General features: G+C 44.7%; 1 long non-coding RNA gene across 1 annotated transcript; it reads left to right on the top strand.

Moving 5' to 3' along the window:
• The first annotated feature begins 842 nt into the window (after window positions 1-842).
• LOC120909349 lies at window positions 843-27,082 on the top strand. Its single transcript, XR_005741254.1, has 3 exons — window positions 843-951; window positions 4,641-4,724; window positions 26,866-27,082. It is a non-coding gene; the product is annotated as an uncharacterized LOC120909349 (long non-coding RNA).

Below are 27,082 nucleotides of genomic sequence, written 5' to 3'. Positions count from 1 at the left end.
ATCTTAATGCGCATGCTCCGTCGGGTAAATTACCCGACATGCATTGCGCTAAATGACGTCTCACGGACGTCATTTGTTTTGACTGTAACGTAAATGGCGTCCAGCGCCATTCACGGACGACTTACGCAAACAACGTTAAATTTTGAAATTTCGACGCGGGATCGACGGCCATACTTAACATTGAGTACGCCACCTAGGGGGCATCTTTATCTTTACGCTGCGTATCGCTTACGGAAACGACGTTAAAACACTACGGCGGGCAAGCGTACGTTAGAGAATCGGCGTGACTAGTCATTTGCATATTCTACGCTGACCGCCACCTATCGGTCAGCGTAAATATTGCAGCCTAAGATACAACGGCGCAAGCCGTCGTATCTTAGGCATGTTTAAGTGTATCTCAGTTTGAGAATACACTTAAACATAGGAAACGGACTTACGTAGGCGTATCTGCTGATACGCCTACGTAACTTGTTTAAGAATATGGCCCAATGTCTATTGATATTACTTTATCATCAATGCTTGTTCCTTTATATAAAAAGTTTGCAAATGGAAAAAAAAGAATGTGACTTTTTTTTTAATTTCCATGTACTCAACTTGTTTTTCTTCTATTATATAATCCAACAACATTCTCTGTAGGGTAGACCTCCTGAAGTCTTCCAGCTGTCTAGATTCTCAGCACCAACTGAACTACCCGGTCAACAATTGGAATGCTTACTGGATGCAATTATTTGACCTACCTGGAGGCTATCGGCTAAATACTTCACTAATTGCACATGGTACCAATTATTTGTTCCTAAGAAAGATGTGACCTATGACACAAACTTTATTGAAAATTTCTACTTACTCAACGTATTTTTCTTCTGCTATATAAGCCAACCCCATTCTCTGTAGAGTAGACCTTTACTGAAGTCTTCCAGCTGTCTACATTCTCAGCACCAACTGAACTACCTGGTAAGTATTTGCTGGGATATCATCATTATATTTGTAACAGTCAGGGGTTAACGCCATTTACGATATGCCATTCCACCAACCCACGACAGCTTATCGACACTCCACAATCCGGCAAACACGATCCATATGGATTTCCCCCAGAAACGAGACACACACAGCTCTGTTCTCTGGTTCAAAACAGATAGATACTTTAATGGTAAACTCAGGCTTTTATACAGTAGAAACCAAGAGTGAACAATTAATCAAATCCACCCACAACATGACACAAGGAGCACAATACACATCTTTAGTCAGACTTGTTGGCACTGAGATAATCTACATGAGTAAATTACTAATCCTTTTACCCAGAAAAGGTGATTCCGAGATAAGCTCTTTTCACCTGCTATACAATACAAATTTCATCAATAGAACCTTTACACAATACAGTGTTAATTAGCATCACACAATGAAAAGGTCTTTAGAAGCCAAACTAGGATTAGTTTACATGACAGTAGCAGACTTAATTACCACCTTAACAGTCTATGTTCCACATTGAATGAGTCACTCTACTATTGACCTGTTGGGTTCAGAATCAACAGCCTTTAATTAGTTATTTGTAGACATTCTTGAATATATTGTGGATTATCATTACTGTCCCATCTCATGTAATCCAAGATATCAGTTCTCAGTCCATTATTTCCTGGCTTAATCTGTGCCCAAAAGTGACTCCCGTTACAATATTATTAATTCTATTATAATTATTTATAAGGAAAGAATCCTTGGTATTCAACTTTCAGATAAAGTTTACGTGACCCCCCTGTTTTACTTTGATTCTAAATGCTGTGATAGGCTGAACACCCCCCAGTTCAGTTTGCACCAGAACTCCCGAACATGGAAAAAGTTTGAACCCAAGCCATGAACCCTATTAAGGTCTATGGGGCCAATACTTGGAAATTCAAAAGTCCCCATTTTGAAGGCTTATATGCAAGTTATTGGCCATAAAAAGGTACGGTGGCCCAGGTACTGCCCTGGGGGACATGTATCAATGCTATATATTTTTTTTAAAGATTTTTTTTAAAGGAGCATTGATTTTGCCTGCTGACACCTGAATGAAAAAAATGTAATTAAATTCAGCACCCAATTTAGCTCCCTGAAAATGCGGATGTTCTCCGAACGTGCAATGTTCAGGCCAGACTTATTCTGAACTGCTTGCCCAACGCTATTCCATATATCATTTTTTCATATCAGTTTATTTTGCACAATGAATGTGAAAATTCAAATTTTTTTCACCACATTCAAATCAAAAAATATCACAATTGGCCAAACTAGATCTATTGTGCATATTACACAATCGTATTTGTAAGCTTAATAAAACATTATGGCCCCATACACACGAGAGGATTTATCCGCAGATACGGTCCAGCGGACCGTATCCGCGGATAAATCCTCTCGAGGATTTCAGAAGATTTCTATGCGATGGCGTGTACACACCATCGCATTGAAATCCGCGCTGAAATCCTCTGGCGATGACGTGTCGCGCCGTCGCCGCTATTATGACGCGGCGACGGGCGCGACGCTGTCATATAAGGAATTCCACACATGCGTCAAATCATTACGACGCGTGCGGGGAATCCCTTTGGACGGATGGATCCGGTAAGTCTGTACAGACGAGCGGATCCATCCGTTGGAATGGATTCCAGCAGATGGATTTGTTGTGCATGTCAGCAAATATCCGATCTGCTGGAATCCATCCCAGAGGAGATTTCTCCGCGGAAACAGATCCGCTGGCGTGTACACACCATAGGATCTATCCGCAGAAACCCATTTGCTGGGATTTATCTGCGGATGGATTCTATCGTGTGTATGGGGCCTAAGATGTGGCTCAAGTAAACTTTTATTTTTGTGTCCTTAATGAGAATTTTTTCCCTTTTACAATTTTTCTGGACATTTTATTAGACTCTAATTCCTAAATATTATGTCCTTATTAGGAAATAGTACAGTAGAAAGCTAGAATTCATAAATTGCAATCCTTATAAAAATGAATTATTTTCACATAATCTCAATACTCTCATTCTTCATCTCTCCAAACCTGAAACCTTACAGATTGAGAATTCAGATACAGAATACTTTATTAATTCCAAGGGGAAATGATTAAATCACAGAGACCATTATCTGAGGACTCTTCTCATTCATACAAGAACCCCCCCCCCTCTAGAAACCATTAGTTCAGTTATTAAAGTAGATAACTGTAAATACATTTTCAATCTAAAATGTTTTAATTCTGAGTAAGTACTATAGCGAGTAACCAACGCTGTATCCTGGCCTAGGCCAACAAGGCCCAGGCCTATGGCAGCACTTTGCAGAGGGGCAGCACAGAAAGAGTCCCCGCCGGCTTACGATACACTGTTAGTGTATCGTCAGTCTTATGGGGCAGACTGGGCAGAGAGGCAAATTAGTCTAGCGCCCCCATAAAGCTGGCTTAAAAGAATGATTCCAAGATAACACCTAAACCCACAGGCATCATTCTGGTATAACCATTCAAGGTCCAGCAACATACCAATAGGTTGCAGGTCCTTGTTGGACATATATTGTAATCTTTTTTTTTCATGCAGCCTGTTGGCTGAACGAAAAAAAGAGATTGATCAGTGGGTATGCCCACCATTAGAATACCTCCCTTCATCCACCCACTTCTAATGATGGGCATGCATGCACCACCAGCATATACCAGCATATATGCTCTTTTTTTTAACTGTGGTGGTGAAATCACCTCCTACAGCAATGGAGTCACGGCTTTTCGTATCGTGGGAGAAAACGCTGTTGCTGTCAAGATAAATAAATCCACGCTGCAACTGAATGGCATACCTGCTAAGAAAATGATGGTTAACATTAACACAAAGTAACATTGCAGTATAACAGTAAGACCTTACCATACCATACCTGCAAAGCAAATACCAAAAAAAACATAGTAAAAAATAAAACATTTTTTAACGCAACCTGTGCCTAAAATATATATATATATATATATATATATATATATATATATATATATATATATATATATATGCCGAAGCATGGGGGCATCCTCCCGCAAAAGTTATGCCGCGTACACATGGTCGGACTTTTCCACGGGCAAGCCTCCGTCTGAATTTTGACCGTATGTATGCGGCATTAAGAGCAAATCGCTCCTTCGCCCCTGCTGCCCCCATGCTTCGGGATATATGCTCTTTTTTTAAATCTCCAACCATGTCACTTCCGGTGACTCTCCAGCAGCAATAATTGGAGATTTCGACAAGTTGGTTGCTTTCACAGAACACGCAGCGCATACACTAAGGTACACAATATAATGAGAGGACATTGTTAGCCTGCTAGTAATCAACAACATGGCTGCCTCCAAGGCGTAGACAACTTTTTTCCTCCTTACCTGATGTTCTGTCCAAATAGCCAACTCGTCTTGTACCCTAGTGTATACATTGACAACGTTCTGTGAAAACAGGTAACTCGTCAAAATCTCCAATTATTGCTGCTGGAGTCTCACCGTAAGTGTGAGACTTACGTTTTGTTGTATTGGAACAACCATTTGATGTGTTCCTAACATTGGAGAGCCTCGTAGTATTTTTGATTGATATTTTCAAATCTGTTTTCTTTTTGCCTTCAATTTATGTTTTCAATGTTATCTTCTTTTTCTTTTCATGAATCCAAATTATCCACAGAACTTTCAAGATGTTCACCTTTAAGAAAACCATGTTAGTCCTTTTCTTTCTTGGGATCGTCTCCTTATCTCTCTGTGAGCAAGAGTAAGTATATATAAGAGTTTTTTTAAATGAAAGTATAGACTTTTAAAACTTAAATCTGGGCAAACAGCTAAACATATACGTGAAATACATGTATGAGGAATGAATTTCTATGTCTGTTTATTCAGTCCCGGGGATTTGCACAGCTCTGCCATATAGCACAGGCCTTATGATTAGTGTTGAGCAGAATATGCCATATTCGATTTCGCGATATATCTCGAATATATATTCGAATATTCGAGATATATTCGCTAAATTCGAATATTCGTGATATTTTATCGAAATTAATTGAATGCGATTTTTCGCTATTGCGAATGCGAAAATAATTGCGATTTTTTAATAACTGCGGTAGGAGCGCTCTGATTGGCTTAGAATATTCGTGATATTTTATCGAAATATCGCAACATGCGAATGCGATATTTATTGCGCAATTTCGAGATATGCTGGAGGAGCGCTCTGATTGGCTCAGAATATTCGTGATATTTTATCGAAATATCGCAACATGCGAATGCGATATTTATTGCGCAATTTCGAGATATGCTGGAGGAGCGCTCTGATTGGCTCAGAATATTCGTGATATTTTATCGAAATATCGCAACATGCGAATGCGATATTTATTGCGCAATTTCGAGATATGCTGGAGGAGCGCTCTGATTGGCTCAGAATATTCGTGATATTTTATCGAAATATCGCAACATGCGAATGCGATATTTATTGCGCAATTTCGAGATATGCTGGAGGAGCGCTCTGATTGGCTCAGAATATTCCTGATATTTTATCGAAATATCGCAACATGCGAATGCGAAATTTATTGCAGATATTTCGAAAACTGCTGTAGCAGCACTCTGAAATCGAATATGTATGATATTTTAACCAAAATACATATTGCGATTGCGATTTTTCGATCGCGCATGCGCAATTGCGCGAACAACACGCGACCATTTCCTGGAGCCTTGCCAGTTTCCCAATATTACAGCAACATGGTGGGAAGCAATTTCTCAAAGTCTGAGGAAAAGTTGCTGATTTGTGTAAGTATTTTGACCACTGTTATTTCATCATCTTCAACTGCATTTAAGTCTAGTTTAAAAGTTAGTATATATGATCAGATATTAGTATTTAACCAAAAATGTGTCTCCTGCTTTTACAAAACTACAAGTCCCAGCATGCCTGGACAGCTGCAGACACCCTGGTTGGCAAATGTGTATTTAGGCACTTTTCCTTGTTATTTAGCATAATGAATTTAAAAATTTTTTGGACATAGGACGTATGCGAACGTCCTGACTTCAGTGTCCTCAAGGCCCAAGGACGTTCGAATACATATTGCCCTTTAGATGTTGCAGAACTACAACTTCCAGCATGCCTGGGAATGCTGGCACTTCTAGTATTGTAAGTTCTGCAGGCCCACATTTTTCAGGCCTTTATGCACGGGTCTCTAAACTGTGGCACCCTAGATGCAGCAAAAGTAAAATTCTTAGCATGCACTGAAAGACCGTGGCTGATGGGAGTAGTAGTTTTGCAACAGCTGGAGGTGGACTGGTCTTGAAACCCAGAGTTAGGTAACAAACCCGTAGTGTTTTGCAACCATTCTGCCTCCAGCTGGTTATTTTCTGTTGAAAAGCCTGTGGCGTGCAAAACACAACCCAAAAACTCCACCCGGTGCAAGGAAAAATTTGCACACACCTAAAGAGTGACATCACAAAAAACTGCGACGGTTGCATACGTCAGTGGTCCTCCGAAAAGGTCCCGTCTCTGACCCCCCGGGGCGTTAGGCTCCTGACAGGGAAAAGAGTTACTGTGGTCCATACAGCCGAAGCCATATGGACCCATCTCGGTCCAAGCAGCGCAATCAACACGCGAACAACACGCGACCATTTCCTGGACCCTTGCCAGTTTCCAACTTTATGATCGCAACGCAATCGCAGAGCAAGATGGTTGGAAGTAATTTCACTGTATCTGAGGAAAAGTTGCTGATTTGTGTAAGTATTTTGACCACTGTTATTTCATTATCTTCAACTGCATTTTAGTCTAGTTTAAAAGTTAGTATATATTCATAATTATGCAAATGATAATGGCTGCTATATTTATGTAAAAAAGGTGGCGACGGAAATGGCAGTATATAAAATCTGTCATGTTACCCCTGTCATTGATTAATAAGGCGAGAATGCTTCCAATTGTTGAATAGCATACATTTATGTCATATATCCATAAGGCTGTCAACAAAAGTATTACAATATACTTTGTTCTTCATCTTGCAGAAGTTCCTGGAAACAGGATACGATGAGCTGCGGAGGCAGCAAGAAAAACAGGGAGTTATAAGCTCCCTGATTGAGGAACTAGGCGAAGAACACACTCGCATGGCGATCCTCAAAAAGTGGTCCGACCTGAAGAGGCGCCAGATGAACCGGGTCAGGCGTATCCGGAATAAATATCATCCTGGTAAGTTATTGGTCACAGTTATGTTTTTTTTTCCCTAAAGTGTATTTTGTGCGTGTACTCGAGAGAGGAGCCGGACTGCAGGAGTTGGGAGTAGGCAGGCCTCCCCCAGAGGTAATCTGCCACCTTTCTCCATGCCCCGGGTGGCAATGGCGGGTGTGAGGGGGTCCTCCCACACAGACCGTCCTACCTGCTCCGCTTCGAAGCCCCACGGGGCAGAGGGACTCCCTATAAGGGAGTGAGAGGATTTGCCCGCTCAACCAGCCCCGTTAGTCCTTCGCCTCTCTTTTTAGAGACCGCATGGTCAGAGTGCGTGCATGTTAACCCAATTGCGAGTGCGTGTGTAAGTGTGGTGGTTTTTGTGGGAGGGAGGTGGGCATACTAAGCGCAGGCTTACCTCGCATAGCACACCCACCGGGGGCCGAGCTGAGACCACCAAACTCAATTCACATGTAGCCGAGAGCGGGATCCGAACCCCTAGCTGCAGAGGTGAATGGCTTGTCAGCGCAGTGGCAATCGCGTTGAGCCAGCCCGGGTCCCTTGGGGACAGTTATGGAAGGTCATATGTAATTAATGTAAGGTCAGATGTTGTTAACCAAGACGCCATGTTGTTGTAACATATATCACCACCAGCCAAGGTATTCATAGTACTGTTGGAAAAAAACATGGGACAGCAGACAGGAACACAGAAGTTATGTGGGAACATACTTTTCCCATTGCTTTGCATGGGACTTTAAACAAAAAGCCCGACCCTCACCAATGGGGTTAGTTAAGGGATAAATTAACGATCCTATACTTTAAGTGGACGTATAGATAACATGTGACCAAGTGTTATCGAAATATCTACAGCTGTTATGAAATAACATGTATTTCCCATAGAGTTGAATGGGACTTTAAAGAAAAACCCTGACCAAGGCAAATGGGGGTGGGTATGGGTTAAACCACCAATCCTATATTTGTGGCTGACATATAAGTAACCTGTGTGCCAAGTTTCATGTAAATATCTTTAGCCGTTTGGACGTGATGGTGGAACATACATACATACATGCACACACACGTTGAGTTTTATATATATAGATTCCCACTAAATTCCTGTGTTAGGCGTGGGGTTGTTATAGTAATCCTGTGTACTCCATCAAGTACTTTTTTTTAACATGAGATCGTCTGAACAAAACAAAGGAGACAAAAACAGCTCATTTTACCATGGTGGCAGCCCAGCTCACGCTCAGTCCCCTGTAGTGCCCACAAGACCCTTTAATATAACATTGTCCCATTGGTTAACTGTCTATATAAATTAATTTGTATTCATATACAATACAGTAGAGTACACAGAATTTGCATACGTCATTAGAAAACATTTTTATAATATATGAACATTGTGTTATTATAGGAGCTCCGCTACCAACTGTGCGCCCCAAGCGCACAAGGCGACAGGCCGCAGAGGAGGAGCAGGAGGAGGATGTGGAAGAGGAGGAGAGGGATGAGGAGGAGCAGCCAGGGCCATCCACATCACCACCCCCAGTTCCTGTGGAGGAGCAAGAGGAGGAGCTGCACCCCCCCCCCGAAACTTCTGGTGGAGTAGTGGGTGACGAGGAAGAGGAGCAGGATGAGACGGTTAATTATACCGTCAATCAGGAGGGTAAATATGTGCACATATATTAATAAAATTTCAACAATAAAATGTAGCTCTAAAAATGGACAGCATTTAAAGCAGGGCTGTGGAGTCGGTAGATAAATTTTTCGACTCCGACTCCTCAGTTTTATGTACTTCAGACTCCGACTCCCCGACTCCCCGACTCCGACTCCTCTGTATTAATATGCAAATGTATTTTATAGATTCCTTGAGGGAAAGAAACGCAAACTACCACAGGACTACTGGCTGGGAAGCCAACAGTCTACTGTATTGCACAGTTTAAGCAAAAGACAAACACAATGAAAACAATCAAGTGACTGGATAGTAGCAGCAGGCTTAAACATCAGGAACATGATCTTTAACAGTTCAAAAATACAGACCACATTATTTGGCTGTTTTAGAACCAAAACAAAGCTTATCTATAATGAACCCAAAAAAAAAAATATGAAAAACCTAGAAATGGTTTATATTAATCTTGAAATGTAGTTCTAGGCTTAGCAAATGCAAATAAATGCAATGTAGAGTTCTAAGGAAGAGAATTGCCTCTGCCAGATCCTCTTTCATAGAGTCTCTTAAGTCAGACTTTATTATTTTTATGGCTGAAAATAATCTTTCGTAACGGTCTTTGAAATCCAAATGTTTTTTTCTTATATCCTAACAGTTCTAAAAAAGCTAGAGGTGAAGCAAGCTGCCATGAAAAACCTCACGAAGAGAGTAATGGCAAATGAGCAGCAGATACTGTTTTTGATGCGCCAAAATCAACAACTGGTGCAACAACTGGCGAAAAACATGGATGAGGTGACAGAGCTTCAGAAGTTAATGTCCTAATTTTTTTTTTTTTTTTTTAATAAAAAATGTTATATTTTGCAAAGGTTTCATTTCTTATTGAAATTGTTAGTTTTTTAAACACATCTAACTTCACATCTAACTTCACATCTAACACATCAACATCAACATCAACACATCTAGCTTAATAATAACCGAAAACATTTTATACTATTACTAGCTGAATACCCGGCGTTGCCCGGTCTTCCTATCTTAACCTTTTGGGGAGGAAAATCATAGTAATATAAATATACCCATCTTTTATATAAGGGTGTTGGTAAGGGTTAATTTAACTGTTATATATTTTTATTTGGCATATAAGTAATATGTATAGCGGGTATTATTGAAATATCTCCAGGCGTACAGAAGTTATGTGGGAACATACATTTTCCATTGATTTGCATGGGACTTTAAAGGAAAACCCCGACCCTCACAAATGGGGGTAGTTAAGGGATAAATTAACTATCAGTGGTATCAGTGAACAGCAGTGGTAATAGGAGTATATATAGAGTGGGAATTAACTTTTTACATAGGTGTCTTGACAGAGCAGCAGCAGCAGCAGTAGTAGTAGTAGTAGTAGATACAGAGTCATATCACTTGGGCAGGAGGTGCCATGATGAACAGCAGTGGTAATAGGAGTATATAGAGTGGGAAATTACTTTTGACATAGTTGTCTTGACTGAGCAGCAGCAGCAGCAGCAGCAGCAGCAGTAGTAGTATTAGCAGTAGTAGTTGATACAGAGTCATATCACTTGGGCAGGAGTTGCCATGATGAACAGCAGTAGGAATAAGAGTATATAGAGTGTGAAACAACTGCTGACATAGGTGTATTGACTGGGCGGCAGCAGCAACAGCAGAAGCAGCAGTAGTAGTATTAACAGTAGTAGTTGATACAGAGTCATATCACATGGGCAGGAGTTGCCATGATGTACAGCAGTCTTAATAAGAGTATATAGAGTGTGAAATAACTGCTGACATAGGTGTATTGACTGGGCGGCAGCAGCAGCAGAAGCATCAGTAGTAGTATTAACAGTAGTAGTTGATACAGAGTCATATCACATGGGCAGGAGTTGCCATGATGTACAGCAGTCTTAATAAGAGTATATAGAGTGTGAAATAACTGCTGACATAGGTGTATTGACTGGGCGGCAGCAGCAGCAGCAGAAGCAGCAGTAGTAGTATTAACAGTAGTAGTTGATACAGAGTCATATCACATGGGCAGGAGTTGCCATGATGTACAGCAGTCTTAATAAGAGTATATAGAGTGTGAAATAACTGCTGACATAGGTGTATTGACTGGGCGGCAGCAGCAGCAGAAGCAGCAGTAGTAGTATTAACAGTAGTAGTTGATACAGAGTCATATCACATGGGCAGGAGTTGCCATGATGTACAGCAGTCTTAATAAGAGTATATAGAGTGTGAAATAACTGCTGACATAGGTGTATTGACTGGGCGGCAGCAGCAGCAGAAGCAGCAGTAGTAGTATTAACAGTAGTAGTTGATACAGAGTCATATCACATGGGCAGGAGTTGCCATGATGTACAGCAGTCTTAATAAGAGTATATAGAGTGTGAAATAACTGCTGACATAGGTGTATTGACTGGGCGGCAGCAGCAGCAGAAGCATCAGTAGTAGTATTAACAGTAGTAGTTGATACAGAGTCATATCACATGGGCAGGAGTTGCCATGATGTACAGCAGTCTTAATAAGAGTATATAGAGTGTGAAATAACTGCTGACATAGGTGTATTGACTGGGCGGCAGCAGCAGCAGCAGAAGCAGCAGTAGTAGTATTAACAGTAGTAGTTGATACAGAGTCATATCACATGGGCAGGAGTTGCCATGATGTACAGCAGTCTTAATAAGAGTATATAGAGTGTGAAATAACTGCTGACATAGGTGTATTGACTGGGCGGCAGCAGCAGCAGAAGCAGCAGTAGTAGTATTAACAGTAGTAGTTGATACAGAGTCATATCACATGGGCAGGAGTTGCCATGATGTACAGCAGTCTTAATAAGAGTATATAGAGTGTGAAATAACTGCTGACATAGGTGTATTGACTGGGCGGCAGCAGCAGCAGCAGAAGCATCAGTAGTAGTATTAACAGTAGTAGTTGATACAGAGTCATATCACATGGGCAGGAGTTGCCATGATGTACAGCAGTCTTAATAAGAGTATATAGAGTGTGAAATAACTGCTGACATAGGTGTATTGACTGGGCGGCAGCAGCAGCAGCAGAAGCAGCAGTAGTAGTATTAACAGTAGTAGTTGATACAGAGTCATATCACATGGGCAGGAGTTGCCATGATGTACAGCAGTCTTAATAAGAGTATATAGAGTGTGAAATAACTGCTGACATAGGTGTATTGACTGGGCGGCAGCAGCAGCAGCAGAAGCAGCAGTAGTAGTATTAACAGTAGTAGTTGATACAGAGTCATATCACATGGGCAGGAGTTGCCATGATGTACAGCAGTCTTAATAAGAGTATATAGAGTGTGAAATAACTGCTGACATAGGTGTATTGACTGGGCGGCAGCAGCAGCAGAAGCATCAGTAGTAGTATTAACAGTAGTAGTTGATACAGAGTCATATCACATGGGCAGGAGTTGCCATGATGTACAGCAGTCTTAATAAGAGTATATAGAGTGTGAAATAACTGCTGACATAGGTGTATTGACTGGGCGGCAGCAGCAGCAGAAGCATCAGTAGTAGTATTAACAGTAGTAGTTGATACAGAGTCATATCACATGGGCAGGAGTTGCCATGATGTACAGCAGTCTTAATAAGAGTATATAGAGTGTGAAATAACTGCTGACATAGGTGTATTGACTGGGCGGCAGCAGCAGCAGCAGAAGCAGCAGTAGTAGTATTAACAGTAGTAGTTGATACAGAGTCATATCACATGGGCAGGAGTTGCCATGATGTACAGCAGTCTTAATAAGAGTATATAGAGTGTGAAATAACTGCTGACATAGGTGTATTGACTGGGCGGCAGCAGCAGCAGCAGAAGCAGCAGTAGTAGTATTAACAGTAGTAGTTGATACAGAGTCATATCACATGGGCAGGAGTTGCCATGATGTACAGCAGTCTTAATAAGAGTATATAGAGTGTGAAATAACTGCTGACATAGGTGTATTGACTGGGCGGCAGCAGCAGCAGAAGCAGCAGTAGTAGTATTAACAGTAGTAGTTGATACAGAGTCATATCACATGGGCAGGAGTTGCCATGATGTACAGCAGTCTTAATAAGAGTATATAGAGTGTGAAATAACTGCTGACATAGGTGTATTGACTGGGCGGCAGCAGCAGCAGCAGAAGCAGCAGTAGTAGTATTAACAGTAGTAGTTGATACAGAGTCATATCACATGGGCAGGAGTTGCCATGATGTACAGCAGTCTTAATAAGAGTATATAGAGTGTGAAATAACTGCTGACATAGGTGTATTGACTGGGCGGCAGCAGCAGCAGAAGCAGCAGTAGTAGTATTAACAGTAGTAGTTGATACAGAGTCATATCACATGGGCAGGAGTTGCCATGATGTACAGCAGTCTTAATAAGAGTATATAGAGTGTGAAATAACTGCTGACATAGGTGTATTGACTGGGCGGCAGCAGCAGCAGAAGCAGCAGTAGTAGTATTAACAGTAGTAGTTGATACAGAGTCATATCACATGGGCAGGAGTTGCCATGATGTACAGCAGTCTTAATAAGAGTATATAGAGTGTGAAATAACTGCTGACATAGGTGTATTGACTGGGCGGCAGCAGCAGCAGCAGAAGCAGCAGTAGTAGTATTAACAGTAGTAGTTGATACAGAGTCATATCACATGGGCAGGAGTTGCCATGATGTACAGCAGTCTTAATAAGAGTATATAGAGTGTGAAATAACTGCTGACATAGGTGTATTGACTGGGCGGCAGCAGCAGCAGAAGCAGCAGTAGTAGTATTAACAGTAGTAGTTGATACAGAGTCATATCACATGGGCAGGAGTTGCCATGATGTACAGCAGTCTTAATAAGAGTATATAGAGTGTGAAATAACTGCTGACATAGGTGTATTGACTGGGCGGCAGCAGCAGCAGAAGCAGCAGTAGTAGTATTAACAGTAGTAGTTGATACAGAGTCATATCACATGGGCAGGAGTTGCCATGATGTACAGCAGTCTTAATAAGAGTATATAGAGTGTGAAATAACTGCTGACATAGGTGTATTGACTGGGCGGCAGCAGCAGCAGAAGCAGCAGTAGTAGTATTAACAGTAGTAGTTGATACAGAGTCATATCACATGGGCAGGAGTTGCCATGATGTACAGCAGTCTTAATAAGAGTATATAGAGTGTGAAATAACTGCTGACATAGGTGTATTGACTGGGCGGCAGCAGCAGCAGCAGAAGCAGCAGTAGTAGTATTAACAGTAGTAGTTGATACAGAGTCATATCACATGGGCAGGAGTTGCCATGATGTACAGCAGTCTTAATAAGAGTATATAGGGTGTGAAATAACTGCTGACATAATTGTCTTGACTGATCCAAAGGAGTCATGGGAGAAAATCATGTGGTCAGATGAGACTATAATATAATTTTTTGATCATAATTTCACTAACCGTGTTCGGAGGAAGAATAATGATGAGTACCATGCCAAGAACGCCATCCCTAATGTGAAGCATGGGGGTGGTAGCATCATGCTTTGGTGGTGTTTTTCTGTACATGGGACAGGGTGACTGCACTGTATTAAGGAGAGGATGACCGGGGCCATGTATTGCAAGATTTTGGGCAACAACCTCCTTCCCTGAGTTAGAGCTTTGAAGATGGGTCGAGGCTGGGTCTTCCAACATGAGAATGACCCAAAGCACACAGCCAGGATAACCAAGGATTGGCTCTGTAAGGAGCATATCAAGGTTCTGGCGTGGCCTAGCCAGTCTCCAGACCTAAACCCAATAGAGAATCTTTGGAGGGAGCTCAAACTCCGTGTTTCTCAGCGATAGCCCAGAAACATGACTGATGTAGAGAAGATCTGTGTGGAGGAGTGGGCCAAAATCCCTCCTCCAGTGTGTGCAAAGCTGGTGTAAAACTACAAGAAATTTTTGACCGCTGTAATTGCAAAGAAAGCCTACTGTACCAAATATTAACATTGATTTTCTCTGATGTTGAAATAGTTATATTCAGCACTGTAAATACATCAGGTCCGGGGCTTCATCAGGGAATGCATGGCAAGGGACCCTTCAGCGCCCTGAACCGACGACGGGTGCCAGAAAGTCACCGCCGATCCAGGACTCATTCATCTTTATGAATGTGAGTCTGTCCACGGACTCTGTGGACAGACGGGTCCTCTTGTCCGTGACCACCCCACCTGCCGCGCTGAATGTCCGCTCAGATAGTACGCTGGAGGGGGGGCAAGACAATAACTCCAGCGCATACTGAGCGAGCTCGCGGCAGGTGTCCAATCTGGCAACCCAGTACTCCATGGGGTCGTCGGTGCTCATACTGTCAGAAGCACCGACGGACGCCATGTAGTCTGCCACCATGTGGGCCAGCCGCTGGTGGTGACTGCTGCTGCTGCTGCTGGTGGTGGTACTGGGTCGCTCGGTTTGGAAGAACATCCTCATCTCTTCCATTAGGTCCCCTGCTCGGCTGCAGCTGGGTGCAGCCACCTGCTGGGTGAGATGAGGGGGGACAACTGGAGGCCGGGGAGTTGCCTGCTCCAACCGTCTGACAATGGCTGCCTGCAGTTCCTCCATCCGGTGCTGCCTCCGGCTGGCTGGGATGAACTGCTCCAGTTTCCCCTTGCACCTGGGATCCAAAAGGGTGGCCATCCAGAAATCATCCCTCGTCTTGATGGTCTTAACCCGGGGGTCCCTCCTGAGGCATCTGAGCATGTGGGCAGCCATGGGGAAGAGCACAGCCCGCTGTGACTCCTCAATGCTGGCCAGGTGAATGAGGTGCGACTCTTCTTCCCTGAGGCGCTGCTGGTCAAACTCAGACATGCCCAACCCCCGGACTATCGGTGCCCCCAACACCGGCTCTCCCTCCTGACCAGGCCCTGACTCCGGGACGACACCAGCAACCACCTCCTCCTCCTCTTCATCATCATCCTCCTCCTCCTCCTCCTGGTCCTGGCCCTGGTCTCGGTGGAGCATTGCTGACTCCTCCTGCTCCACCAAGGCACTCTCCCCAGCCTCGAGCAGGCGATCTAGTGTCCTCTCCAGCATGAACAGTATTGGCAGCACGCTATTGAGGCCAATTTGCTCACTGCTGACCATCTTGGTCGCCTGCTCGAAGGAGGACAACACTTGGCAGACCTGGTTTATCTGCCCCCACTCCGCACAGGCGATGAAAGGGAGTTGTGGTGAAGCCCTCTGAGTGCCTAGTTCCATCAGGTACTCCCTCACCGCCCTTTGCTGCTCCCACAACCTCTTCAGCATGTGGAGGGTGGAGTTCCACCGCGTCACACTGTCCACAATCAGCCTGTGAAGGGGCAGATTGTACTTCCGCTGCAATTTGGACAGGGACGCGGTAGCGGTTGGGGAGCGCCTGAAGTGGCTGGCAATCCTACGCGCCTTTGCCACAATGTCACTCAACCCTGGATAAGTGCGCAGGAACTTCTGCACCACCAGGTTGAGGACATGTGCCAGACAGGGCACGTGCGTCAGACTGCCAGCATGGAGGGCGGCGAGTAGGTTGCTGCCGTTATCGCAGACAACCATACCTGGCTGGAGCCTTCGGGGTGTCAGCCACTTCTGGACCTGAGCTTGAAGTGCTTTCAGCACTTCTTCTGCAGTGTGTCTCCGGTCCCCTAAACTAACAAGCTGGAGCACGGCCTGACAGCGCACGTGCCCCACACTTGAGTAGCTACGGGGGCGCTTGCTGGGAGGCTCAGCAGCTGCGGAGACAGTGGCTTGAGGGAGACCAGCAGTTCTCCCCTGGACACCCCGGGGCGGCACCACAAGATCGGTTGCCGACGATCCCTCACCGACGCCTCGGAGGGAAACCCAATGGGCCGTGAAGCTGATGTAGCGTCCCTGCCCATGCCTGCTGGTCCAGCCATCCATTGTCAGATGAACCCTGTCGCTGACAGCGTGATCCAGCGACAGGGTTACATTCTGAACAATGTGCTGGTGTAGGGCAGGGACACCAGTCCTGGCAAAGAAATGGCGGCTGGGGACACGCCATTGGGGTTGGGCCTGCTCCAACATCTGCCTGAAGGGGTTGCTGTCAACTATGTTGAAGGGCAGCAGATGTTGGGCAATAACCCTTGCCAGGAGCCCATTGAGGGAACGCACACGTCGGTCTCCAGGGGGGAAGGGAGTGGTGCGGTCAAAGGCGTCTGAAATCGACGCCTGGCGCCGGACGGCAGTGCGGGACACAGACGTGGAGGGTGCTGTGGAAGTAGAGGTCTGGCTGCCGGTACCAGTACCTCTACTAGAGGGAGCGGGGGGGCATGACCTGCTGGAAACAGATGAAGATGTGGCAGGGGCTGCTGTACCCTGCTCACTTGTGGTGGTGGCGCTGCTACCACCACCACGCTTCATCTCCTCATACAACGCCCAGTGGTTTATCCTGAGGTGCTGGTTCAGGGCTGTGGTACCCACCCGAGCCAAACACTTCCCTCTCTTCACCCTCACTTTACAAATCCGGCAGATGGCCACGGTAGGGTTGTCTGCCACCAGGGTAAAGAAATTCCAGACAGGTGACTTCAGCACCGCCCTCCTGTCAGATGGGGTGACGCTTACTTGCACCTGCTGGGATTCGGTGCGCACAGGTGGAGCTGCCTGCTGCTGCTGCTGCTGCTGCTGCTCCTCCTCCTGACACCTCCTGCTGCCATCACCAGTGGAGACCCTGACGATGGTCTCCCTGGTGGTGACCTGGCGCACCGTTTCACCAGGGTGCCTACCTTCCCCGTCGTCACTGACGTAGTGAGCCGACGCGTCAGATGGCAACCATGATGGGTCACCCTCTTCGCCCCCAGAGATGTCAGACCAAGGGCTGAGATGTGTTGGTCTGAGGGAACCACGTGACATGGAGCCTCTAGCCTGGCTCCGCTGTCCCCTCACCCACGCCTGGGTCTGACTAGGTGCTGCTGTTTCCTGCACCAAAACAGCAGCACCAGTTTGAAGGGATGTCTCTGGGATACTGCCAGCAGGTATCCCATCCTCCTCATCCATCCCTTCAAAAAGGTCCTGACCATCAGGACAGAGCTGGAGGTCTGCCTGATGCATGGCCTCCCCCAAGAGATCCCTATCACTGTCGCTGTCGAACAGTAAGATGCTGGACTCTTGGGGGCTGGGGGGGGGTAGTACAGGCAACGGTGTAATGGTGGTACTACTGTGAGTCGGGACCGACGACTCAGTGGCACTGCTGTGCCCCATGTAGTCCACCACTACTTGAGCCTGAGATGGCAATATCGGGCGGCTGCCCGATGGGAAGAACTCCCGGATCAGGCGTACTCCCCTTGCACCCGATCCTCTACCACTAGTAGGGGCACGAGAGGTACCCCGTGCTGGCAGCGATCCAGCACTGGGAGTAACTCCCCTACCCCTACTGCCACGGCCACGGATGCCGCTCATAATTGCTGATATGTGTGTGGGGGGGTTAAACTTTATTGGGGGGGAAAATGTGAACAAAATGTGTTTTTGTGTTTTTTTTACAAGACAGGCACGCAGACAAAGACGTACACAGACAGCTACTAAACTATAAGAAAAGTAGTACACCAGACAAGGACTACAAAATTAAAGAAAAAAAAAAAAAGCACTAAACAAACACTAACTTTTTTTTTTTTTTTTTTTTTTTTAAACACAAAACACAGACACTAAACACACACTAAGCTAAGCTAGATGAAATAAATGTACACTAACAGTGTGTACACTTACTACACAAAATTTAACTAAACTGAACACAAAACTTAGCTTTTATAAAAGCTCTTTAGGGAAAACTAAACAAAATTTGAACTGAGATGCCTATCAAATATCACTGAACAGTGAACCTGCAAGATCTGACAGTAACACAAGATGAACAAAACTTAGCTTTTAGAAAAGCTCTTTTATAAAGCTCAGATCAATATGTGTTCTGAAATCTCTTGCAAATATAACTGAACAGGGAGGATTGCAGGATCAAACAGTAACACAAATGAAAAAAACAGCACAAAACAGCACAAAACGTAGCTTTGAAAAAAGCTCTTGGGTCTATTGCTTTGAAAAAAGCAGTTGATATACTGGAAAAGATCCACTGGAATCACTAAATAGCAATGCTGGTGATGATCTAAATCAATCAAGAACAAAGACACAGGAAACCAGGAAACCAGGAACACAGAAACAGCCTCCACACTCTATAGCAAGCTTCTGAATCTGCAATGAAATGGTGCTGGGAGTGAGCTTATATAATGTCCATGCAGGCAGGTTCCTATTGGTTGCTAACCTGTGACGAGTGTGGAAGGAGAACTCTGATTGGCTCTGATGCAAAAGGGCGGAGCAAATAATCGCGCAATATTCCTATTGCCGAATATTCGCATTGCGATTATTCGGCAATATAAAATGATCGCTTCAGCTACTCGGCCCAATGGCTCTAATCATACCAGCAATGCTTTCAGACGTCTATGGAGATCACTAGGATGTGATCTGTTTTAAAAATGAAACTGTAAAAATCGCTCTGATGCGGAAGATCGGGGCGAGGAAAATAATCGCGCGATATTGCGTTTGCCGAATAATCGCATTGCGATCTTTCTGGAAAATTCAATGAACGCTTCAGCTACTCGGCCCAGGGTCTCTAATGATACCAGCAATGCTTTTAGACGTCGATGGAGATATCTAGGATGTGATCTGATTCAAAAAAAAAATTGTAAAAAATCGAATATTCGGAATTGCGAATATTCACCGCGAATTTCGAAATATAGCGCGATTTCTCGAATATGCTATATTCGAGTCGAATATTCGCAATGCGAATATTCGTGAGCAACACTACTTATGATCATCTCATCAATGACTTTAATTTTAAAAACACATTTGTGTTCGTGGGACAGTAAGTGAGGGGGGATTCTTTTTGACTGGGACAACAACAAAAACCTGACAGAGTTGCTAACCCTAGAAATACAAAAAAGGAGTGTAAGACTGAAATCGTATAAAAAAAGTCCAAGACAATTTTACTTGTTAGTAAATAGATCATGTAAGAAAACAGCCAACATGTTCGGGGCAACAACACTCTCCCCTTATCAGGGTTCAACCCTTGGATGGCCACCAGTATTGGATGGAATTCAGCATGACAGTTGCAGAGCACATTGTTACTCCACAAAGGGAGTCTAATATTGATTCTAATATAGATTTTTAAGGTTACTATTTTATATTAGTCCATCCATGGTTTATTCTGTCTAGAGCCCAGATTAATGGGGAGGTTGTGTTGTTCCAAAACACATTGAGTATATGTATATGACTTGTTTATTAACAGCTTAGTTTCCAGCCGATGAAAGAGCACAGGAGGGAAGCCAACAGCACTGTGTGGGGGACACATAGGGGGAATCTGATCTTCAGCCTGCTCTGATGGTGGGTCAGAAAGTGAAGGGGGTGGCACAACTGCAACCAATCCCTCTGTGTGGCTCTTCCTGCAGCAGCTGCAGCCAGCAGAAGAGAGAGGAGAGGAGCTGGAAATGCTGTAAAGGGAGGAAGGCACACAGGGGGATCAGAAAGGTGGGGGGATAGCGGTAATCATAAAGGCACAGGGGCGCTGGGTGTAGATACAATGCAGCCAGTGGGAGACTGAGAGGGAGAGGCCGGTTGTTAAACAAGTTAACAATCAAACAATTTGAGCACACAAGCTCAGCATGGGGAAATCATATGAATAACTGCAAGGGCTGCCACTTCTGAAGGCTAACTATGAGTAAAGGATGACTCAGGTGTTATTAACCGTCTGTCAGATATCAGAGATACAGTGTAGAGGTGTTCCGTTAGAGGGTTCACCCCCTGGAGGTGGGGATAGTCCTCAATTGTGAAGTTGTTTCAGGCCTTGTTTAAGGTAGTAATATATTGACAGACTTGCCTGGGAAGGTGACAATGAGCTTTGTAGAAAAACCCTATTTATAGGTGATGTTATGTTCCCTTAGGGTGGATGTGACTGGGGTAAGCTAATTTTATTTTTGAGCAGTGGCTGCAGGGAGGTCTCCATAGAGTAGTAAGGCCATATAAGGCTCTGAGAAGGTTGACACTTTGGTTGTTAGTAGGATAGGCTTCTTAGCCTGGAAAAATTAAGGTGGGCAAGCACATTGTGTGGCTTATCTGCAGGGATGTGCGGTGGCTTGTATATTCTGTGTGCCCTATCAATAGTAAGATCGGTGAGCGAGGGGACCAGGATTTTAAAGAATTGTTGCAGATAGGAAAAGAGCTCTGCAGGAGAAGCATATTCAGGGATGCCTCTGATTTTTATGTTGTTCCTGCGAAAGCGGTCCTCTAAGTCTGCAAGTTTAGCAATGATATGCTGTATTTCTTCAGCCTGGGTTTGATGTGCATCCACCAATTCATTGTAGGCGCTGACACAGTTGGCACTCAATTGTGTCTGTACGCTGCTCCCCAAGATCATCTCTCTGGTTTTGCAAATGAAAGATAAGAGCATGTGTTCGAACAAATTTTCAGAGACTGGATTACCAGAGGTTGGTACAGCTGCTAAAGTAGTAGAGCTATCCTCATTAGAATCAGTGTCATGGTCCTGGTCAGTAATATGATAATAGGTATAAGGTGTTTCTTGCTCACCGATGCCTGGTATGATGACGAGGGGTGTGGAGAGGAGACTTCTCTCTTGTGTCCATCCCGAAACAGTTATTTTTTGGGGCTGTGCAGTCCATGGCTTCTGGGGCTGCCTGTGAGGAAGAATGCTGAGAAGCCGAGGTGCTTCTCTTTGCAAGGAATCAGTGCCATCTTGGTTACCCCGGGGCTGTGAGCCACTGAGGAACTCACCGAGCTTTCGGCAACTGGCAGGGTGTCCCGGTGTCGCAAGGCTGTAGAAGCCAAAGAAATTCCGACTATGTCGGGTGCAAGGACTGAATGATTTCCTCATGTCGGCGGAGAGGAGAGATTAGGTGGCCATCTCTGTGAGGCCAAGCTCCTCACTTCCACAATTTTTTAAAATACTGTCATCAGTGCAGTACAGCGTCATCATATAACTGGTGTGGCAGTGATTAAGGACACTGACTGGTGACAATATGTAAAAAAAAAAAATCTTAATAATTTTGATACCTTTTTTTAAATATTGTTTTTCTTTTTTATTACTTTTTTATGATTTTTTTTAACATAGTGTGACCATAGCAATACAGTGTTACCATTGTAACATTGTACTACTCTGGGGAGGTGATAAGTATATATATTTGTTTTACACAGTATGATTGCTTATAGCCCCGTACACATGGCCCGGATTCTCGTCAGAAAAAAAACGTTCTTTTTCCTGACGAGATTCTTGGCAAGAATCTCTTGCCGGCCGAGTGTACACACGTACGATTCAGAAGAACCAACGTTCTTTTGAATGGCACGAACGCGGTGACGTCATCGACTACGACTAACATGCGCTCGTCACATTCGATGCCGTCGCCGCCATCTTGCTTCACTCTACCTATGCCTTGGAAGCTACTGCGCATGCGTCAAAGTCATTTCGAGCATGCGTGGGTTTCCATGGAGACAGGTAAGTATACACACGCTCGGGTTTCTCGGCAGGAAAACGCTGCCGAGAATCACGACGAGAAAATAGAGAGCAGGTTCTCTATTTTTCTTGTCTAGATTCTGGGCAGTTTTCTCAACGAGAAACCTCAAAGCCTCTGAGCTCCAGCCCCTGATTCTTGAACTACAAAACCTTTATAAAGATGAAAACCCATCTTGTTCCTCTGAAAATTTACATTCTGGACATCATGGGCCAGATTCACAAAGAGATACGACGGTGTATTATCTCCTGATACACCATCGTATCTCTGACTTAAACTGGTCCTATCTATGCGTCTGATTCATAGAATCAGTTACGCATAGATATGGCTAAGATCCGACAGTGTTACACTGTGTTACACTGTGGGATCTTATTTTCAATTTGAAAATGGCGCCGGGGGCGTTCCCGCTGATTTACGTTGAATAATATGTAAATCAGCGAGATACGCAAATTCAAGAACGTACGCGGACCCGACGCAGTGTTCTTACGACGTTTCCGTAGCGGCTTTCCCGGCATATACTTACCCCTGCTTCTATGAGGCGCAGCCAATGTTAAGTATAGCCGTCGTTCCCGCGTCGCTTTAAATTTTTTTTACGTTGTTTGCGTACGCCGATTCAGAAACCTGCGCGTCGCTAGTTACGCTCACGTCGAAACCACTGACGTCCTAGTGACGTCAGTGGGAGCAATGCACACCGGGAAATTCCGCGGACGGCGCATGCTCATTTAAATCGGCGCGGGAACGCGCCTGATTTAAATAGTACACTCCCCCTAGCCGCGGAATTTGAATTCCGCTGGGGGATTTACGATCCGCTGCCGCAAGTTTGGAGGTAAGTGGTTTGTGAATTACCCACTTGCCTGGCAAACTTGCGGGAGCGGATCTTAAATCAGGTAGATCGAGCGGATCTAAAGATCCGCTGATCTACGTGAATCTGGCCCCATGTGTCCATTTCTCCTGTGTTTTCTCCCAGGCAGGGCCTCACACCGCCACATTACACACATATATGGTATATAACATTATATATAGTTATACTGTAGTGTGTTTTAGGCCCCATTCACATCTGAGCAATGCAGAATCGTTGACAGAATTGCGCAATTCTGGTCGCGAATCCAATTTGAGCATTAAAGGTGTCAAAATACGCACATCGCTTTTGGGTGCCATTTATTGTTAATGGAACCCCAAATGCGGTTAGCAGACAATTCTCAAACATTTGACAAACGCGTAGCAAATGCGTCAAAACACGCAATGAAAAACGTACAATGCTCTGTGGCCAAAAAGGTTAAGTTTGTATTTTTGGGCCTTTTTTATGCGGATTTTGGTGCAGTTTTTTAGTGCACATTTTTTTACTTTTTTCAGCACACATTTTGGTGTGTTTTTTTAAACGAATTTTAGAGCATTTTATACACATTTGGGTTCCTTTTTTTTTACTCAGCGTAACAGCATCTTTAAAATTTTACCAAACAATTGAGTATTATATTTGTGCAATAAAATTCATAAAATACCATGTGGCATAAAAAATTGCAACATCCCCAACTTTAGTCTCTAGGGCCTCTGGTTTAAAAAAAATAATTATACAAGTGCCTCTCCAAAAATCTTAAACATCATCAAAAAGTTTATTGATTTCAGTAATTAAATTTAAAAAATAAAACGCATATATTATATAGATTTATTAACCACTTGCACTTAAACCCCCCCTCCTGCCCAGACCAATCACTCTTTGAATGACAATTGCACGGTCATACAACACTGTACCCAAATGAGATTTTTATAATTTTTTCCCGGTATTTGATAACCTCAGGAGGTTTTTATTTTTTGTTAAAAAAAATAGAAAAGACAGAAAAATAAATAAATAAATACAAAGCCGTTTTATATTTTGTTATAAAATTTTGCAAACTGGTAATTTTTCTCCTTCATTGATGTACGCTGATGAGGCTGCATTGATGGGCACCGATAGACTGCACTGATGGGCAATGATGGGCTGCACTAATGGGCACCGATAAGGCAGCACAGGTGGGCACTGAGAGGCGGCACTGAGAGGTGGCACTGATGGGTGGCACTGAAGGGCATTGATAGGTGGCACTGGTGGGCACTAAGAATTGGCACTAATAGGCGGCATTGATAGGTGGTGATGATGGGCACTGATAAGTGGCAGTGATGGGCACTGATGGGTGGCAATGCGGGGGCACTGGTCAGCACTGTTAGGTGAGACTGATAGACAGCACTGCTAGGGAGCACTGATGGCACCACTGGTGGGCATTGATAGGTGGCACTGATGGGCACTGATAAGTGGCACTTTATTTTACTGGTGGTCACTGTGGGCATTGACAGGGGGCACTGGCAGGCGGTACTGGTGGGCACTAATGAGGCTGATGTGCCTCTTCCACTGGGGACCGATGTCCCTTACACAAGAGCCGGTGATCTGCTTTTTTTCTCCTCATGCTATTAGCGTGAGGAGAAAAAAAAAAACAATTGCCGAGCTTTGTTTACATCACGTGATCAGCTGTCATTGGCTGACAGCTGATCACTTGGTAAGGGGCTGGGACGGGCCCCTTACTCGGATCCGTGATCACCCGAGTCTCAGTGATGCAGTGATCACAGCAGGTGCCCTGCAGCGGGTGTGAGGGGCGCGTGCAAAGGGGAGGACGTCTATTGACGGCCTCCCGGCAATTGGGGTCCGCGCTGTAGCCGTCATTCAGCTATAGCGCAGACGCCTAGTGGTTAAACACAGAATGATATATTTCAAGCATTTCTTTCTTTCAATTTTGATGATTATGGCTTACAGCAAGTGAAAACCCCAAAAATTCTGTATCTCAGAAAATTAGAATATTGTGAAAAAAAGTTCAATATTGCAGACTCATGGTGTCGCACAATCAGCTAATTAACTCAAAACACCTGTAAAGGTTTCCTGAGCCTTTAAATGGTCTCTCAATTAGGTTCAGTAGGTTACACAATCATGCGGAAGACTGCTGACGTCAGAGAACAATCCACAGAAGAACTGGCATATCTATCAATGGCCAGCAGAATCAAGGATTGGCAAACATAAATTTGCCAATGCTAATGCACGCTCAATCGTCACCGCCACCAGCCCCGCACTTACCCCATCCGGGTTGCAGGCAGCTTCGGTGGCTTCCATCCTGTGTCTCCTCCTCTGTGGCTTTCCCACCTGCTTCTACTCCTGGCCAATACGGTCGCTTCTCCTCTTGGCCAGTCGGGTCTTAAGAACCGGATTGGCCCGGGAGGAGAAGCATGTAGACTATAGCGATTAGTAATTCACTATTGTCACACAACTGGGTGGGCTTGCTTATTCCAAGCCCACCCTTTTTTAAGCCAATTGGAGCCAATCATGCGCTTAAAAAACCCCCCAAAAAACATTGAAATCCATGCATCCGGTGCCCTGCATGTAGATTGGGGGCCGGGCGCATGGTTTAGGGAGGCAGCGCCCCTCGCGTCCCTAATGAAGCGGCCACCACTGGTTGATTTTTCAATAAGAAATTCAAGGTTGTGGCATCCCGCTGTGTGATATTCCTTTAGCATGTTTTTTTTAACAAAACAGCATTACAAGATATGCAGTAGTCGACAATCAGGTTTACAATCTAAGGCCTCGTACACACGACCGAACATGTCTGCTGAAACTGGTCCGCCAGTCTGCCAGTTTCCGCGGACATGTCCGACCGTGTGTACGGCCTAGCGGACCGGATTCCTGGCCTAGCGGACAGGTTTCCAGCGTACAAATGTTTCTTAGCATGCTAAGAAACATGTCCGCTGGAAGCCTGTCCATCGGACATGTCCGATGGTTTGTACGATTTATCGGACATGTCCGCTGGGCCGAAATCCCTCGCATTCGTCGAAGTGATTCGACGCATGCGTGAAAGCATTGAACTTCCGGGGTCGCGCACGTCGCCGCATCATCGTCGCCACCACATCGCCGCCACGTCACCGCGTATTCTGTCCGCGGGGATTTTGGTCTGATGGTGTGTACACACATCAGACCAAAATCCGCCAGCAGACATGTCCGATGAAAACGGTCCGCGGACCGTTTTCATCGGACATGTCTGCTCGTCTGTACAAGGCCTTAGAGGTCGTGCCGTAAAACTAACACCACAGTCGACAGAATCAGGCGGCGCCCAGGGCAGAGAGAGGAGGGGGCAACAGGGCCCCATGCCGGGCAGGGGGGGAATCCATCTCTCAGTCCCCCCCCCCCCAGTGCCCCAGCCGTTCGCACCCACCCAAGCCGACCAGACCTTGTCATATTTAGCAGGGCACTGCCTACTCTCATACATGAGTTTATAAAGGGGGCAAGGCCGAGTCCACCGCCTTCCTCCAGGAACTAAGGGTGCGAGGTCCCACCGACTTCCACCGTAGCATTATTTCCCTCCTAGCATAAAACAGCGAGAATGTAATAGCTTATTATATCTGTCTCCCTCCACCTCACCCAAGTGGCTCAGGTGGAGCACCATGGGGTTCCTTTAGCATGTTAATGTGGTCATAGAATAATAGTCAATGGGTCCTAAAAATACACGTTTTTGTTACCAGTGAAATGCAGTTTTTATGTAATAATCAATGTCGCTTTATGTAATAATAACTGTGTCTTCTTCCAGGAGAGAAGCCGATGAAGATGAAAATGGAGAGGAAGTTGCACAGAAAGAAGTAAAACGAGATGCCTATAATGACCTTAAGGCTATGTGCGCGAGGATAAATAATGCACTTCCAATGTGTATGCCGTTCTGGAAGAAGTAAAACTTGAATTGAAAGTCATCTGATGTGGAATATCATTTGGCTAAACGTCTGATAAAAAATAAAAATATCACACACACA

This window comes from Rana temporaria, chromosome 8 (assembly GCF_905171775.1).
Source record: "Rana temporaria chromosome 8, aRanTem1.1, whole genome shotgun sequence".
Taxonomy (NCBI): domain Eukaryota; kingdom Metazoa; phylum Chordata; class Amphibia; order Anura; family Ranidae; genus Rana; species Rana temporaria.
Note: the sequence above shows the minus strand (reverse complement) of the source record. Positions and strands in the feature narration are given on the sequence as shown.